This window comes from Ursus arctos, unplaced genomic scaffold, assembly GCF_023065955.2.
Source record: "Ursus arctos isolate Adak ecotype North America unplaced genomic scaffold, UrsArc2.0 scaffold_13, whole genome shotgun sequence".
NCBI classification, from domain to species: domain Eukaryota; kingdom Metazoa; phylum Chordata; class Mammalia; order Carnivora; family Ursidae; genus Ursus; species Ursus arctos.
Genome location: NW_026622797.1, coordinates 12151109 through 12169074, shown reverse-complemented (window position 1 = coordinate 12169074; position 17966 = coordinate 12151109). Strand labels below are relative to the sequence as shown.

The 17966-nt window shown below is 42.7% G+C and overlaps 1 protein-coding gene across 2 annotated transcripts in view; it reads left to right on the top strand.

Annotated features, from left to right (window-relative positions):
• The window catches only part of SCAF8 (SR-related CTD associated factor 8), a 219206-nt gene extending 201240 nt beyond the window's left edge, over positions 1-17966 (top strand). The window contains exons 24-26 of one of the 2 annotated variants that reach the window (XR_006410179.3): positions 4795-4967; positions 6083-6115; positions 14650-17966. The gene's annotated coding sequence lies outside the window, so the exon portion shown is untranslated. The remainder of the gene's footprint in view (positions 1-4794; positions 4968-6082; positions 6116-14649) is intronic. The other variant, XR_007191576.2, reaches the window with a different exon arrangement.

Genomic DNA, 17966 nt, shown 5'->3' with positions numbered 1-17966 from the left:
AAAACAAGCAAACTCTGGAGGTGAGCTCATGAAGGTGGGGTGCTGGTTCATCTCAAGAACTTCAGTTTGAAGGTGAGGAACACGAGTAGGCCTCGCCAACAGGCAAATGCGATCAGGTCTAATGATGAGATCCAAAAAGCCATGCCAGTCCTAATGATGCTTATATCCTATTTTGCACAAAGACCAAGTGCATGAAAAGCTATAGCTCTGATGTGCGATGTCAAGAGTCTGCGTGATGAATGCTTGTCTTACTAACATTTTAATTAAAATTACATCAGTACAGAAAAAGGCACTGATTCTAAGATACAGCTTTGTGGATTTACGCCAATGAACATATCTGTAACTACAGTCCAGTTCAACAAATAGAACACTACCAGCACACCTCCCTTCCCTGGTCCCTTCACGGTCAGCAGAGGTGACCGCTATCCCGACGCCTACACCAGAGAGTAGTTTCACCTGTTTCTAACTTTCTAGAAAGGGAACTACCTAGTACCAATTAATTTATGTCTGGCTCCTTTCTCTCAACATTATGTTTGTAAGATTCATGCCAGAGTTGATTTCTTTACTCTGCTGTACGGTGTTCCATCATATGAATATATCACACTCCCATCTATTCTGTTGTTGAGGGACACTTGGATTGTGTCTTGTTTGGACTATCACATACAAGTAATGTTGCTGTAAACGCTCTTATACCTACACTGAGCACGTTTAAGTGCATTTCTGTTGGGTATACACATGGGATTAGAATTTCAAAATTATAGATTCTGCATTGATTCAATTTTTGGAGTCACCGTCATAAAGTTTTTCCAAAGTGATTATATGAATTTATACTCACACCAGCAATTATGAGACTTATACACAGCTTCGCTCACACTTGAGATGATCGTCTTTTTATTTTTAGCTATTTGGAGGGTATGCTGTAGGGTCTCTTTGTTGTCTTAGTTTTTGGTTCCCTGATGACTGAGGTAGAATATCTTTTTGCATGTTTATGAGCTATTTGGTTATCTTTTTTTTCTTTTTTGTATAGTAACTGTTCCAACCTTTTGCCCATTTTTAATTGCAATGACTGTTTTTTTTTTGTTTTGTTTTTGTTTTTTTTAGTTAATTGATTTGTCTAAATTCTTTGCATAGTCTGGATGCCAGACTTTTATGGGGCCCAATTCTTGCAGATACCTTCTCTCTGGCTGTCTTGGTAGCTTAGTGATGGGAAAACATCTCTAGGAGAAAAGGACACTGAATATTGGGCTCCTCTCTCCAGAATTCCCTTTTCTCAGAGATTTTGGTCCTAGACCATGCTGTCTGGGCAGCTCTTTAATGACTCTAGACATGAGTTTGTGTGCCTGATGGTTTATCCAGATTTACTGCTAGTTTTTCGGATCAGAAGGGTTGGTCTAATATAAGCTCTTCTTCTATCTCTAGAAGCATGAAGTTAAGAACCAGATTGTTCATTTTGGGCATTTCAAAGGAAAACTGTACAACAGAGAAGCATGTGTGATATCCTAAGGACAATGACCCCCTGACCCCATGCACAAACTTACTCTGAGACTGGAGATAAACACCTGTCCTGGGCTGGGGCACAGGGCCAAGGGAGCTGGGGTACAGAAAGGATCAGAGAGTTTAGCTGGTTGCTGTGTGAGGCTGTGCCCCTGTCCCTGGAGATGGGGATAAAATAACCCAGAAAATATTTGGAGATCCCAAAGTGGTGTTCCTGGGGGTCAGCCCCAGGGAATTGGGGCCCCTTGAGAAGCCCCTATCTAGTGGAGCAATGAATTGAAAAGAAAAAAAAAAAAAGCCAGCTTTAGACTGAGAGCCAGAGGACAGCTTTTAGGTCCTGTGTACCCCAAGGGCCCCAGGTGCTGTGGGATGCTGGTGTACTGAGTTGAGTTCAATAATGGAAAAGCAAAGATAATTAGATTTCTGTTCCCGTCCCCACATTTTATATTCAACTCGGGATCTGAGCCTACGTTTTCCCTGCACGGGGGATTCATGGTCCCCTGCATCCTCAGTGTGCAGATATGCCTCTCTCCACGTAGTTGTTCTCAAGTTTATATCTACCCTGGTATCCATTGCCTTAAGTACACCGATGTGGCAAGGGTCGGGGGCTTTTGCTTTTCTGGTTCTTGTTTCATGACTAGCCTAAACTGGCTTGAGTCAGGATTGACACTGATTGAGGAAATAGTCGGAGTTTACAACCATGTGTACTTTGCAGTAGAGGATAACTCAGGCCAAGGTCTCACCAGGAAGGGAATTACGGAAATTACTCAGTGCAGCACAACATTTCCTCATATAAATGTGTACCATCAGGGTCGATCTGTCGGAGTGATTGACGGGCTGCGGGGAGGCCTCCACAATTAAATCACCCTCATCGCTCATATGAATGTCTGAGATTCCATTCACAGTGTCTCATCATCCCTTTTGTTCTCAAAGGCATTGTTGGTTTTTCAATTAAATACAAATGTCCCCTGAGAAAGTTCATGGCTTAAGCTCTTAGCAACAGCCAGTGGTTTATTGTGTGATTTCTGTCCTGGGACCTAGAGGAGATATTGGGGAAGGAACCCAGAAGGCCATGGCCAGCTTCCCAATGTGGTCTAGGGTTCGGTCATTGTAATCAACAGCCAATATTTAATAAACATCCATGTGGTAACAATGATAATTAACTTGGAAATCTGGAACTATATTTTCCAAACGGAAAGGAATTCATTAATAAAATGAAGAGTCCCGTCTTCCCCGTACAATTGGTGATCAGACCCGTCCACTCTGGGTCAGCTGGGAAGCAGCTCTATGACCATGGGCAAGTTGCTTACCCTTTTTATGACCCAGGTGACTCCTCATCTGTGAAATGGGACAATAATGTTACCTATCTCGTGAGGCAGTTGCAAGAATAATGAAATAAATTATCTGAATCACTGAGCTCAGTGCTTGGCCCAGAGCAAACGCTCAATAAATGTGAGTGTATCATCAGTCTCTGAATTTCCTCTCCCTGGGCTAGTATACAGTTGAGTTTCTTTACCCAATGCTGGTTCTGTGCTAAAATCATCTGTGTTGTTCCACAGAGTGGTCCAGGGTTGTGTTGTTCATATGAATTCAGATAGCAGTCCATCAAAGAGCAATAAAGACCCCCTACGTCGGACACAGCCCATGCTGTGGCACATATTACGTATTTTTCGTGTTTGAAAATATGTTGAAAAGGAAGCGTCAAGATAAAAGAATTCTGTAATTGTTTTTAGCTTGTATAACACATGGTGCTTACTGTGTGCTTTACAAGATATGAACTCATTTAATCCCCATTTGATCCCATCTGGTGCGCTCTATTATTATCCCCCTTTCCACATGAGGAAACAGGCTTGGAGGGGTAAGTCATTTCCTAAGGTCACAAAACTGGCGTAAGACGTGGAGCCAGGATTTAAACCAGACATTCTGACTGCAGCGGGGGCCGTTAGCTGTGACACTGTGCCGTGAGAGTGCATGCACACACACGCGGGCGCATATGTACACACGAGCACATGCAGACACACGCGTGCACGCACACATCCACTTTCCTTGAAAATGTAGGACGGTCAGTGCTTTACATCACATCTGGGATGATGCAGCGTGATATGGCCAGAGAAGGAAGGGCACTGGATTTTCATTAAAGGGGAACCTCTGCTAACCATGTAATTTCGGTGCAGAGAGGGTTAGGTCACCTCGAAAGAGCTCTGACAGCGTTTCTTATCTGCACCCTCAGATGAAGGTGAACTCGAGCCTGCAGGGAACAGTGATCCACGAGCAGCTCCCAGATGAAAGGGGAAAAGGGAAAAAGGAATTTTTTCCGAACCTAGTTAATGTTAACAAATAGAGGAAGTTAATGTGACAGACGGGAAAGAAATAAGAGACTCCCGCCCGTGGGGGCTAAGCATCCAGTTGCCACGTCACTGAGCAGGGCTTTGCAACATGTGTGTGCCCAGCAAGAGACAGACGCGGCTCCACTGAGGAAACTCGTGTGGCAAGTGGCCCTGAAGTGCCTATGATGTTCGGAGTCCTGGACCAGGCACAGCGACACCCTCACTGTCTACTAGCCGAGGGAGAGGAGATGACATGTTAACATTTATCGAGCGTTTGCTCTGCCAAGCGCTGAGCTCAGTGCTTCAGATAAGTTATTTCATATGCATCTTGTAAGCACCTGATGAGACAGGTGATAGTACTGTCCCATTTCCCAGATGAGGAGTATACCCCCACCCTAGGGTCCACTGTCCAGTTAGGGAGGGGGACAAATAGTCGTAAGGCAGTGGAAGCACAGAGTTGGTAGGTGTTCACAGACAGACGCCACTTTCCCCGGTTCCGAAGCGTCCGAGAGTTACCGGGAACTTGCGGTGATTGTTGGGCGCCTGCGCATTCCCGTTCTGGTGGGAATGCTGGAGAGGAGGAGAGGTTTGGATGCTCTCTAGGAGGTGACAAGGAGAAGGCTGGAGACCAAATGGTTGTGGGCATGAAGGTCAGAGGCAGCTCCAAGCCGTGTGGGAAGCAGGGAAGGTCCTGAGTGAGGTAGGGAGCAAGACCGAGGAGGGGGGCATCTGGGAGGTGGCAGAATGGCAGAGTGAGTGTGCACAGGGCAGGGTAGCGGGCATCATTCTCTGGAAATTTGTTTTTTGTCTTCCTCCACTAGTCAGCCTTTGTATTGCTGAAATTGTGTTGGACGGGAATGAAATGGGAGCAAAATGTAGCTTTCCAGGAGGAATAGGTGGGGTGGTGGTCCTGGGGGCTGTGGATGGCCGGGGTGACCCTATGACACACTGCTTGTTCATTTACTCTTCGCAGGAACTGGAAGCGTGTGGGGTCACGGTCTGCAGCACTGCAGTCAGTCACCCCGCTGCTCCCCTTGCCGTCGGGACAGTGCTGCTGAGACAAGAGAGTGCTCCTCTCAGGAGGGCTTGTTTCTCATGACCTCATTGTGATGACAAAAGGCAGATTCTGAGCCACTTCCTTCTCCAGTAAGTAAACCGACCGCCTTCAGGTTTCTGTGTGAGCAGGTAGCAGCAGGAGCGCTGCTGGCTCCTAGTAATAGTGGGGGGGGGGGGGGTGTGGATTTCTCAGTCAAATTTCAGGTTGAGGTAGGACGCCACAGAAATTAACAAGATCCTCTCGTGATAGAAAACGGTGCTTTAACAAAACATTTTCTAAAACGGGTGATAAATTGGGTCTACCTCGTCACAAGGAACTGAAATTGCTTTATAAATTCTCTGTGGCATTGCTGGCAGGGAGTATATATTCGCAGAGGATAGAGACAGCCAGGCTGTGAGTTGAGAGGACCAAGGCCGGCAGCCCCCTGCACTGAGCTTCTGGGTCGTCTCCTGATCACCGGGCTGCTTGTTTAAAACAGGCTGTCTGTTATGAGGGAATTCCACGAGGGAAAGTGTGTTTGCAGGGACTCTCATTCCATTGACAGAATAATAAAATATGCAAATGTATGTAGTTCCCCATACCTTCTTGGGAGAGGGCGATAAAGGGTGGGGTTAAGGAAGGAAGCAAACTATTCCAGAGGCATAAAGAATAGACAACAGCCATATTTTCTTTCTTTCTTTTCTTTTTGGAAAAATGGTAAAATGTCAGTGTTTTTAAAATTCAGTAACAGAGAAAAATTCATGGCAGAAAGATTTCATCAATCCTATACCTTTGGGGGGGTCACTGCAGATACTGATGGTAATTTCATAATAATTCAGAAGAGAAAATTTCAATATCAAACTTATTTTTTATTTTTTAATGGAAACCTATTCGTGGTAGTGTAATGATACAAGTCTAATCTCTTATAGAAAGGTTATAAATGGTCCTATAGAAAACTATATCTAATTTAAAAATCTGAAGTTTGTATTTTAAAGCTCATGGCTTATTTAAAGCTTATAGTTAGAAAGTTTGGATTAAAAAAGAAAGAATAGCTACAAATTCAAGATATTATTGCTGTAATTTAAGACAATAAAGATTCATGAATTCTATGTCTGTTAATTCAGTATTTATGTTATATGCTAGACACAAGTTTAAAAAGCAGATTTTTTTCTGTATGACATCATTTCTCTGTTCTAACACTAATGTTTGTAAATTCCTTTTTAAGAATGCAATAGGATAAGGCTGTTAAGAGAATCAGGTAAGACTATATGTACTGACACAAAAATATGTATATTCCGTATATACATAAATAGATGATATATATATGACACATTTGATGAATGTCCACTATTATAGTTATAGAGTACCCTGAGACTTTTTCTTTCTTTTGAGATATGCTGGATTTAAAAAAAAAAAAATTGAGAAGCATATAAATCTGAGCTCAAGGTCAGGTTTTAGCTGATTTAATACCCTAGTTTTGAATACCCTAGTTTGTACCCAAACCCCAAAGTGGTATATCCTCACCGAAGTATAACTTTCTTTTTTTATTTTTTTTTTTTATTTTTTAAAGATTTTATTTATTTATTTGACAGAGATAGAGGCAGCCAGTGAGAGAGGGAACACAAGCAGGGGGAATGGGAGAGGAAGAAGCAGGCTCAAGTGGAGAAGCCTGATGTGGGGCTGGATCCCATAACGCCGGGATCACGCCCTGAGCCGAAGGCAGACGCTTAACCGTTGTGCCACCCAGGCGCCCCCGAAGTATAACTTTCTGAGGAGGTACAAAATAAGTTCGTGGGCGTCTCTTCAACTATACACTGGTACACCTGAACAGATGTCATAGCTCAGCTTAAAGGAGAAAGCTGCTAGTCTAATATCTTGACCATGTCCATTCTCTAGGTAGTTTAATTTCAAAAAATCACTTCACTTCTAAAGATCCTGCCCAGATATCAGATGACTCCACACCAACAACCCTCCACTTCAGATGTGGAGTAAGCTCTCTTTGTCAGCCAGCGGAAGTGTATCTGTTACTCCTTTCTTCTGGCCCACTTAGCACCGTGGCATCCAAACCCCACATGCTAATGCTTTTGATAAGAAGCACCAGCAGCAGCAGCAGCAGCAGCACGTACCTAACTGAAGCTTAGGAAGACAATGCTGCTCAGGGGAGAGTGGAAATGTCTGAACGTAATGAATGGGGTTGGGAGGAAGTAAAAGGAATTCAGGAAGAGTCCAACCAGAGTGATAAAGTCCAAGAGCAAGTGTCGCGGGATAAGGGAACTGAGAAAGAGAGTCTTCTCCAGGAGCAAAGGACCTTGCTGGCACCACGAGCCCAGCCACTGTGGTCTCCTGTGGACCCACTCCCTCAATACACACTTGGCTGGAGCCCATCCAAAGCAGTGCCACAGGCCTGGCAGTGTGCAAGCAGCCCTGACAGGGGCCAGCACCACTGTGACGTGACTCCTACCCTGAGAAAGGGAAAGATGACCATATACACCAGTCCCATTTGTGGGTTGGGAGCAGACATCTGGTCTGATCGCAGGCCCTACCCAGCAATGAAAGCTTCTCAAGACAACACGGAGAAAGTGCCCGGCAGTTCGGTGCTAACACATCTCTGGCAAATGTCTAGTCTGACTCAACTCAAACCGAAGACAGCCCTAGACTGGCCCTCTAACAACCACAGGGACCTACGCCTGCCCGCAACAGGCAAAGAGAGCCATTGCAGACAACTGCAGCTTAGGCCCAACAGTAGGGCACACAAAACACACAGGAGATTCCCCTGAAGTGCCAAGTACTGGTGAACAGGGGACACAGCACCACAGGGCACTACAGAAGCTCTTCTACAAAACTACTTTCAAGAACGGGAGATGTAGCTGACTTTCCTAACACATAGCAACAGGCAAAGAGAGTTAGACAAAATGAGATAGAGGAATATGTCCCAAATGAAAGAACAGGACAAAATCACAGCAAGAGACCTAAATGAAATGGAGATAAGTAATGTGCCTGATAGAGAATATAAAGTAATGGTCACAAAGATACTCACTGGACTTGAGAAAACAGTGGAAAACCTCAGTGAGACCCTTAACAAAGAGACAAAAAACATAAAAAAGAACCAATCAGAGATGAAGAACTCAATAACTGAAATTAAAAATACACTGGATGCGGGGGGGGGGGGGGGGCGCCTGGGTGGGTCAGTTGGTTGATTGGCCAGCTCTTGATTTTGGCTCAAGTCATGAGCTCAGGGTCCTGAGATCGAGCCCCATGTCAGGCTCTGCACTCAGCAGGGAGTCTGCTTGAGGATTCTTTCTCTCTTCCCCCCTGATTTGACACAGAGGGCACCAGCAGGGGGAGCAGGGAGCCCAATGTGGGGCTCCATCCCAGGACCCTGGGATCAAGACCAGAGCTGAAGGGAGACACTTAACCAACTGAGCCACCCAGGCACCCCTAAATAAATCTTTTTAAAAAATACACTGGATGGAATAAATAGTAGACAAGAGGAAGTAGAAGAATGAATCAGTGACCTGGAGGACAGGGTAATGGAAAGTAATCAAGCTGAACAGGAGATAGGGAAAAAAAATGAAAAGAGGCTTAGAGAACTCAGTGACACCATCAAGCATAATGACATTTGCATTACAGAGATCCTAGAAAGAGAAGAGAGAAAAGGGGGCAGAAAATTTATTTGAAGTAATAATAGCTAAACACTTCCCAAATCTGGGAAATGAAACAAAAATCCAGATGCAGGAGGTACAGAGAGTCCCAAACAATATCAACCCAAGGAGGTCCACATCAAGACACATAATTAAAATGGCAAAAAGTAGTGGTAAGGAGAGAATTATTAAAACAGCAAGAGAAAAGAAAACAGTTACATACAAGGGAAACTCCATAAGGCTATTAGCAGATTTTTCAGCAGAAACTTTGCAGGCCAGGGGTGCCTGGGTAGCTCAGTTGGTTAAGTGTCTGTTTTTGGCTCAGGTCATGATCTCAGTGTCCTGGGATCGAGCCCCACATCTGGCTCCCTGCTCAGCAGAGAGCCTGCTTCTCCCTCTCCCTCAGCCACTCCCCCCACTCATGTTCTCACCCTAAACATAAATAAATAAATCTTAAAAAAAAGAAAGCCAGTGAAACATGAGAGAAGATAGCAAGAGAAGAAAGGAACAGAGGAGAACTACAAAACCAACCATAAAACAAGTAATAAAACGGCAACAAGTACATACCTATCAATAATTACCTTGAATGTAAATGGACTAAATGCTCTAATCAAAAGACATAGGGTGATGGAATGGATAAAAAAGGAAGGCCCATCTATAGGCTGCCTACAAGAGACTCAGTTTAGACCTAAAGACACATGCAGATTGAAAGTGAAGGGATAGAAGAGCATTTACTATGCAAATTGAAGTGCAAAGAAAGCCAGAGTAACAATACTTATATCAGACAAAACAGACTTTAAAACAGACTGTAACAAGAGACAAAGAAGGACACTATATAATCATAAAGGGAACAATCCAACAAGAAGATATAATAATTATAAATGTCTATGCACCAACATGTGAGCACACAAATCCAAAAAGGTGCTGATAACAAACATAAAGGAACTAATTGATAGTAATATAATAATATGGGCTGTTAACGCCCCACTCTTATCCATAGATAGAGCATCCAAACAGAAAATCAAGGAAACAGTGGCTTTGAATGACACATTGAACCAGATGGATCTAACAGGTAATTCAGAACATTCCATCCTAAAACAGGAAAATACACATTCTTTTCAAGTGCACATGGAACAGTCTCCAGAATAGATCACATTTTAGGCTACAAAACATATCTCAGCCAATTAAAAAAAAACTGAAGTCATACCATGCATCTTTTCTCATCACAGCACTATGAAACTAGAAATCAATCACAAGAAAAAATTTGGAAAGAACACAAATACATGGAGGTTAAATAACATACTACTAAACAGTGAATGTGTCAACCAAGAAATCAAAGAGGAAATTAAAAATACATGGAGACAAATGAAATTGAAAACACAGTGGTCCAAAAATCTTTGGGATGCAGCAAAAGTTGTTATAAGAGGGTAGTTTATAGCAATACAAGCCTACCTCAAGAAGCAAGAAACATCGCAAACAACCTAATCTTACACCTAAAGGAGCTAGAAAAAGAAGAATACACCTAAAACCTAAAACCAGTAGGAAACCAGAAGGAAATAATAAAGACTAGAGGAGAAATAAATGAAATAGAAACTAAAAAAAAAAAAACAAAAAACCCCACAAAAAACCAGTAGAACACATCACTGAAACCACCAGCTGGTTCTTTGAAAAGATCAACAAAATTGATAAATCTTTAGCTAGACTCATAAAAAAAAAAAAAAGAAAGAAAGAAAGAGAGAGAGAAGACTCATACAAAATCAGAAATCAAAGAGGAGAAATAACAACCAACACCACAGAAGTACAAAGGATTGTAAGAAAATATTATGAAAAAGTTTCGTGCCAACAAATTGGACAACCTAGAAGAAAAGAATAAATTCCTAGAAATGTATAATCTCCCAAAACTGAATCATGAAGAAATAGAAAATTTGAACAGACCAATTACCATCAAAGAAATTGAATCAGTAATTAAAAAAACTCCCCAACGGGGCGCCCGGGTGGCTCAGTCATTACGCGTCTGCCTTTGGCGTGATCCCAGTGTTCTGGGATCGAGCCCCACATCAGGCTCCTCCACTGGGAGCCTGCTTTTTCCTCTCCCACTCCCCCTGCTTGTGTTCCCTTGCTTGCTGGCTGCCTCTCTTGCTGTCAAATAAATAAATACAATCTTTAAAAAATAAAAATAAAAAATAAAAAAACTAAAAAAACTCCCCAACAAACAAAAGTCCAGGATGAGATGGCTTCACAGGTGATTCTACCAAATGTTTAAAGTAGACTTAATACCTATTCTTCTCAAACTATTCCAAAAAATAGAAGAGGAAGGAAAGCTTCCAAATTTATTCCATGGGTCAGTATTACCCTGATACCAAAACCAGATAAATATCCAACCAAAAAGAGAACTACAGGCCAATATCTCAGATGAACATAGATGTAAAAATCCTCAACAACTCAACAACAAAAAAAGGCACCCAAATTGATAAGGAAGAAGTAAAACTTGCACTATTTGCAGATGACATGGTACCATATATAGAAAACCTGAAAGACTCTACCAAAAATTGACTAGAACTGATAAATGAATTCAATAAGGTTGCAGTATACAAAAATCAATGTACAGAAATCCATCTCATTTCTATACACTAAGAATGAAATGGCAGAAGGGGAAACTAAGAAAACAATCCCATTTACAATTATACCAAATATAATAAAATACCTAGGAATAAACCTAATCAAAGAGATAAAAGACCTGTACTCTGACAACTATAAAACAGTGATGAAAGAAAGTGAAGATGACACAAATGGAAAGATATTCCATGCTCATGGATTAGAAGGACAAATATTATTAAAATGTCCATACTACCGATAGCAATCTATAGCAGTCCCTAAAATACCAATAGCACCTTTCACAGAACCAGCACTAACAATCCTAAAATTTGTATGGAACCACAAAAGACCCGGCATAGCCAAAACAATCTTGAAAAGGAAGAACAAAATTGGAAGTATCACAATGCCAGATTTCAAGATATAATGTAAAGCTGTAGTAATCAAAATAGTATGGCACCGGCACAAAAACAGACACATAGATCAATGGAACAGAATAGAAAACCCAGAAATAAACCTGTAATTATATGGTCAATTAATCTTGGACAAAGGCAGAAAGAATACGCAATGGGAAAAAGACAGTCTTTTCAACAAATGGTACTGGGGAAACTGGACAGCTATATGCAAAAGAATGAAACTGAACCACCTTCTTACACCATAAACAAAAATAAATTTAAAATGGATTAAAGACCTAAATGTGAGACCTGAAACCATAAAAATCCTAGGAGAGAGCACAGGTAGTAATGTCTCTGGCATCAGCCGTAGCAACTTCTTCCTGTATATGTCTCCTGAGGCAAGGGAAGCAGAGGCAAAAAAAAATAAACTAGTGGGACTACATCATAATACAATTTTCTGCCCAGCAAAGGAAATAATCAACAAAACTAAAAAGTACCCACAGCTATATGGTCAACTAATCTTCAACAAAGCAGGAAAGAATATCCAGTGGAAAAAAGACAGTCTCTTTGGGGCACTTGGGTGGCTCAGTCGGTTAAGCATCTGCCTTTGGCTCAGGTCATGATTTCAGGGTCCTGGGATCCAGCCCTGAGTGGGGCCTCCGTGCTCAGTAGGGAGTCTGCTTCTCCCTCTCCCTCTGCTCTTCCCCCACCTCCATTCATGTAGTCACTTGCTCTCTCAAATAAATAAAGTCTTTTTTAAAAAATGTCTCTTCAACAAAAGGTATTGGGAAAACTGGACCACTTTCTTACACCATACCCAAAATAAGTTCAAAATGGATGAAAGACCTTAATGTGAGACAAGAAACCATCAAAATCCTAGAGAACACAGGCAGAAACCTCTCTGACCTCGGCCTTAACAACTTCTTACTAGACACGTCACCACAGGCAAGGGAAACAAAAGCAAAAATGAATTATTGGCATTTTAAAAAGAAAAATCTTCTGCACTGTGAAGGACACAATCAATAAACTAAACTACGAGATACAACCTCACACCTGTCAGAATGGCCAAAATTAACAACACAAGGAGAAACAGGTGTTGGTGAGGCTGTGGAGAAAGGGGAGCCCTCTCATACTCTTGGTGGGAATGCAAACTCGTATAGCCACTCTGGAGAACAGTACGGATGTTCCTCAAAAATAGAGCTACCCTATGATCTAGCAATTGCACTACTATGTATTTACCCAAAGGATACAAAAATACTGATTCAAAGGGTTACATGCCCCCCTGATGTCTATAACAGCATTATCTACAACAGCTGAAATATGGAGAGAGCCCAAATGTCCATCAACAGGTGAATGGATAAAGAAGATGTGGTATATGTATGCAATGGAATCTCTCAGCCATCAAAAAGAATGAAATCTTGCCATTTGCAACGACATGGAAGGAGCTAGAGTTTATTATGCTAAGTGAAATAAGTCAGAGAAGGACAAATACTATATGATTTCACTCATATGTGGAACTTAAGAAAACAGATGAACATGTGGGAAAGGGGAAAATTAAAAAAGGAGAGGGAGAAACAAGTCATAAGAGACTCTTAATAATAGAGACCAAACTGAGGGTTGATGGAGGAGGTGGGTGGGGGATGGGCGAGATGGGGGATGGGAATTAAGGAGAGCACTTGTTATGATGAGCACTGGTGTTGTATGTAAGTGATGAATCACTGAATTCTACTCCAGAAACCAATACTGCACTGTATGTTAACTACCTAAAATTTAAATACATTTAAAAAAGAAAAAAAATTTAAAAAAGAATAAAAAGGGCTGTTAAGCTTGGCTCAGTATGATATTTAGGGTTTTTTGTAACTTTCTTGTTTACAAAAGTAATCCATGTTCATTGTAGAAATTTTAGAAAACAAAATCTAAAAAAAATTTTAAAAACTAAAAGGCAACCTACTGAATGGGAGAATATATTTATAAATGTCATATCTGATAAAAGGTTAGTATCCAAAATACATAAAGAATTTATACAACTCAACCCCAAAAAACAAATAATCCAATTAAAAAATGGGCAGAAGACATGAACAGAATTTCTCCAAAGAAGACATCCAGATGGCCAACAGACACATGAAAAGATGTTCCACATCACTCGGCATCAGGGAAATACAAATCAAAACCACAATGAGATACCACCTCCCACTTGTCAGATTGGCTAAAATAAAAAACACAAGAAATGACAGGTGTTACTGAAGATGTGGGAAAAACAATCCTTATGCATTGTTCATGAGAATGTAAACTGGTGCAGCCACTGTGGAAAACAGTATGGAGGTTCCTCAAAATTAAAAATAGAATTAACATATGATCCAGTAATTCCACTACTGGGTATGTACCCAAAGAAAATGAAAACACTAATTCAAAAAGATATATGTATCCCTGTTTATTGCAGCATTATTTATAACAGCCAAGATATAAAAGCAGCCCAAGTGTCCATCGATTGGTGAATGGATAAAGAAGATGTGGTATATGTATACAATGGAATATTACTCAGCCCCGAAAAAGGACGTGACCTTGCCATTTGCAACAGCGTGGATGGAGCTAGAGGGTATAATAGTGAATTAAGTTAGAGAAAAACAAATACCATATGATTTCACTCATATGTGGAGTATAAGAAACAAAACAATAATAGAGACTCACACAAAATACAGACTCTTAACTACAGAGAACAAACTGATGGTTACCAGAGGGGAGGTGGGTAGGATGGTGGGTGAAATTGGTGAAGGGGATTAAGAGCACACTTACCATGATGAGCACTGAGTAACGTACAGAATTGTTGAATCACTGTGTTGTATACCTGAAACTAAGATAACAGTATGTTAGGTACACTGGATTAAAATTAAATAAAAAGAAAAAAAAAGATTTTTAAAAAAGTTAGATCCTATGAACTTGGTAGTGGGAAGTAAAACTGGTCAAAGGAATCCAGGAGACAGACGATCCATCACGCACGTGTGCAGGCGTGCACACACACTGCACGAGCCTACCTCTCAGCCACATGCATATGCACGTGCAAATGGTTTTAAGGCAATGGATGGCTCTAGAGGGTGGATCTAAAGTTCTGGGTTAAACACAGATTTTTGGAATTGTAATCAAGCCTACTGCTTTCTGTCTTTCAGCAGTTTGAAAAAATGCAGTGAAGTAAATTGTGCAAGTTCCCGAGCAGCCAGAGGAAAGACCCATTTATGTGACCAAGCGATCTTCAGAAAGGAGAGATGTAGCCTTCCTCGAAAAGGCTATCTTCTAGAACTCTCGACTTTTCCAAAAGTAGCCTGACACAGGGCAGAGTGGCCTGCCTCTTCTGGGGAGATGGCTGGACTGGAGGCACGGTGGTCTTCGGCTCTCTCCTAGATCCCGGGGTTGCTGGGAGGGAGAGCAGGAGAAGCCTGTTCCTGGGAAGGGTGTGAAGAATAGAATAGAATAGAAGCGCACTTAGTGCAAGTGCCTGTTGACCGGAATCCTCTTTCTTGCCCATGAACAGGCTGTGCTACTGCTTTTCAGCTCCGTGGAGATGGGTATTAAACATGGCCGTTCTTGAGTGGTGTTGGGTGTGTGTGTGTGCGCGTGCGCGGTGCTGTTTCTATGGTGCTGGGTGTGTGTGTGACGTCGTTTCTATGGCCCGCGGGGTCTGGGCTGTAGCAGAGAATTTACGTGGCAGGAAGACTGTCTTTCCTCAGGTGCCGGGAAAGAGAGAAAAAGGAGCCAAAAGCCACGACTTAGAAAAAAAAAAAAAAAAGAATCTTCCCAAAGTGAAGGTGTTTTAAGAAAACTTGTGTTGACACTGAATGCCAGTGGGATGATTTGCTGGTTGAAGCTGTGAGCTCAGTGTCCTTCTACTAGAAATACTGCTCAGCACTGGAGAGAGTTTGGAGACAAAATTCAATTCTGTAAACACAGCTAGGCACCTTCTATGTGCCAGAAAATGCAGAGAAAAAGGGGCACCTGGGTGGCTCAGTCGTTAAGCGTCTGCCTTTGGCTCAGGGCAGGATCCCGGCGTTCTGGGATCGAGCCCCACATCAGCTCCTCCGCTATGAGCCGGCTTCTTCCTCTCCCACTCCCCCAGCTTGTGTTCCCTCTCTCGCTGGCTGTCTCTCTGTCACATAAATAAATAAAAAATCTTAAAAAAAAAAAAGAAAATGCAGAGAAAAAGATGAATTGGGGATGCTCCTTTACTTTGAGTTTAGATTTGGGTAATTTAAGTAAAGATTCTGCCAGAGAATATAACAACATGGGTATTTCTAGGAAGTGGGGTTACAACTAATATTGTTTTCAACTTTTTAGAAAAGAATGGGGAACCGTGGCTGATTAGTTTTGATGGCTATGAAGTGAGTGGGTGGGGAGGAGATTGGGGCTGCCTTTTTTAAACCTTCATGCTGTTCTTTGCCAAGCGTGGAAGTTTGAATTTATCTTTAGGAGTAGATTTGCCTTGATTGGGCCGTTGGTTCTTCTCCAGGGAAGCTGATCTTGCTCTATGATGAAGATGATCCAGCATAACTTCCTGATTGTCCGCCGTCCCCCTGGCTCTCCCTTCTCAGCTCTCTTTGCTCACCCCACCCAACCTGGAGAGAGTTCTGTCGCTTCTGTCCGCAATCTTTACCAGCTCTTCAGCCAAACCTGGGGCTATGCTCTCTTTCTACAGACGAGTTACTTCTCAATCTCTATCTCCAGGCCCAATCTCTGCTCTGAACACGAGTCTCATGTATTCTCCCCAGACCCTTCCCTGTTGCACTTTCCAGTCTGTTCTCCACCCCTCGCTAGACTGGTGCTTAAAACCCTCCAGTGGGTTCTCATTGTTGGAAGGATAAAATCCAAAATTCTTAACATGCCTACACGAGCACGCATGACTGCCTCTTATTTGCCCCTTTGGCCTCATCTCCTGTTGCTCTGTCCTTAAATTCTTTCTTCAGATGGGCCTGGCTCTTTCCCACCCAGAGCCTCAGATTCAGCATCCCCCTTTTCTGGAATGTTCCAACTCAGTCCTTCAGAGCTCAGCTAAATGTTGCTTTCTCCAGGGGTCCCTCTCTAATTCCTTAGTGCTAGGTTAACTCATTATTATATGCTTTGCATCTTTAGCAGAGATATGAAAAAGAACTATTTGTAAAATGATTTGTTTACTATCTATCTCCCTCATACTGTAACGATTACCCAGATTATATCCCTACTGCCCAGGACGGTGCCCGGTGCTGAGTAGATGCTCCGTAAGAGGCTTAATTAGTGAGTTTAGGTACTGGGGGACTAAGTTTCTCTTCCTAACAACATGTATGTTCATCTTAGAGCTGCATCTCTGCAGATTATTCTGTATTTAATGGAGCGGGACTAGGTGAAAGTGAAGAGAAGCTTGTCTGTCTCTCGCTAGGCCCTCACGGTGCTGCAGCCTGGACTCTGGTGGGGGGAGGGCACATGCTGTTTGCCCTATGTGGGATTCTGGCTAAGGAGAGAGACACACTGTAGGGAGCTCTGTGGATGGTTTCACATTCTGGGGTCCATTATTAGGTTTTAACTTTTTCTTTTCCTTTCTGTAATCCCATTCGGTTTCCCCTATTAAATTTTGTTGAGCCTGACAACAGCTGTGCTCGAGGAACTCGGGGAGGAGGCATCGCTGCCTCCAGGTGGGGCAAAGCTGTAGCGGGGAAAGGCTGAGACATGATGCGAGAGAGGGCACGGTAGTCAGGAACACAATGGCCAGCTGGGGGACAAGATTCATAGACATAACAGTGTGCCTCTGGGATGTGCCCGTGTATTTTGGGGAGGAAGTGACTACGCCTGGACTTTTTGAGGTTGCATAGTGTGCTGGTTACCAAGTCATTACCCGTCAGTTCCAAACTCATCCTTTTTGCCTTCTCCATACAAATGGATCTGGGCCTTTTGTATAATTTCCTCGGCTAGCTGGCTTGTTACGCGTCAGTACAGGGTGTGGGGGAGATACTGCAGGACTAACAGAGCTCTGCCCACTGGCTGCCATGCCCTCGCTTGGCTGGCTTCTGCATTTTGGGCAGTGTCTCTGGCACCAGGATCCTGCAGTGCAGGGCAGCCAACAGCTTCTCCCAGCACCTTGCTCTCAGGGTGATATTGCACTGAAATGCTTCCATGAGACACTGCTCTGTGAACAGCGTTCCTCACAACCTCAGAGGCAGATTCTCAGCAAATTGCAGAAGGTGGATTTCCAGCAAGTTCCCCGGCATGACACCATAGTGACTTCTCTGCCGTTCAGTGAGCCATGGCCATGCTCTCCCCAGCAGGGTGTGGGTCTCAGTCTGGGGGAGCAGGAAGCTTGTCCTTTGGAGCTCTGTCTCAGCCCTATGGGTCATGGCTTCTCCTGAATTCTTTCACCTGCTATACCTATTTTCTTTTTTCTATTTACTTCTTACTTGCCAATCCCTCATTGCTCCAAATCCTGTTGTAGTTAAATATTTTTTATATTAAACTTTCACTGTTT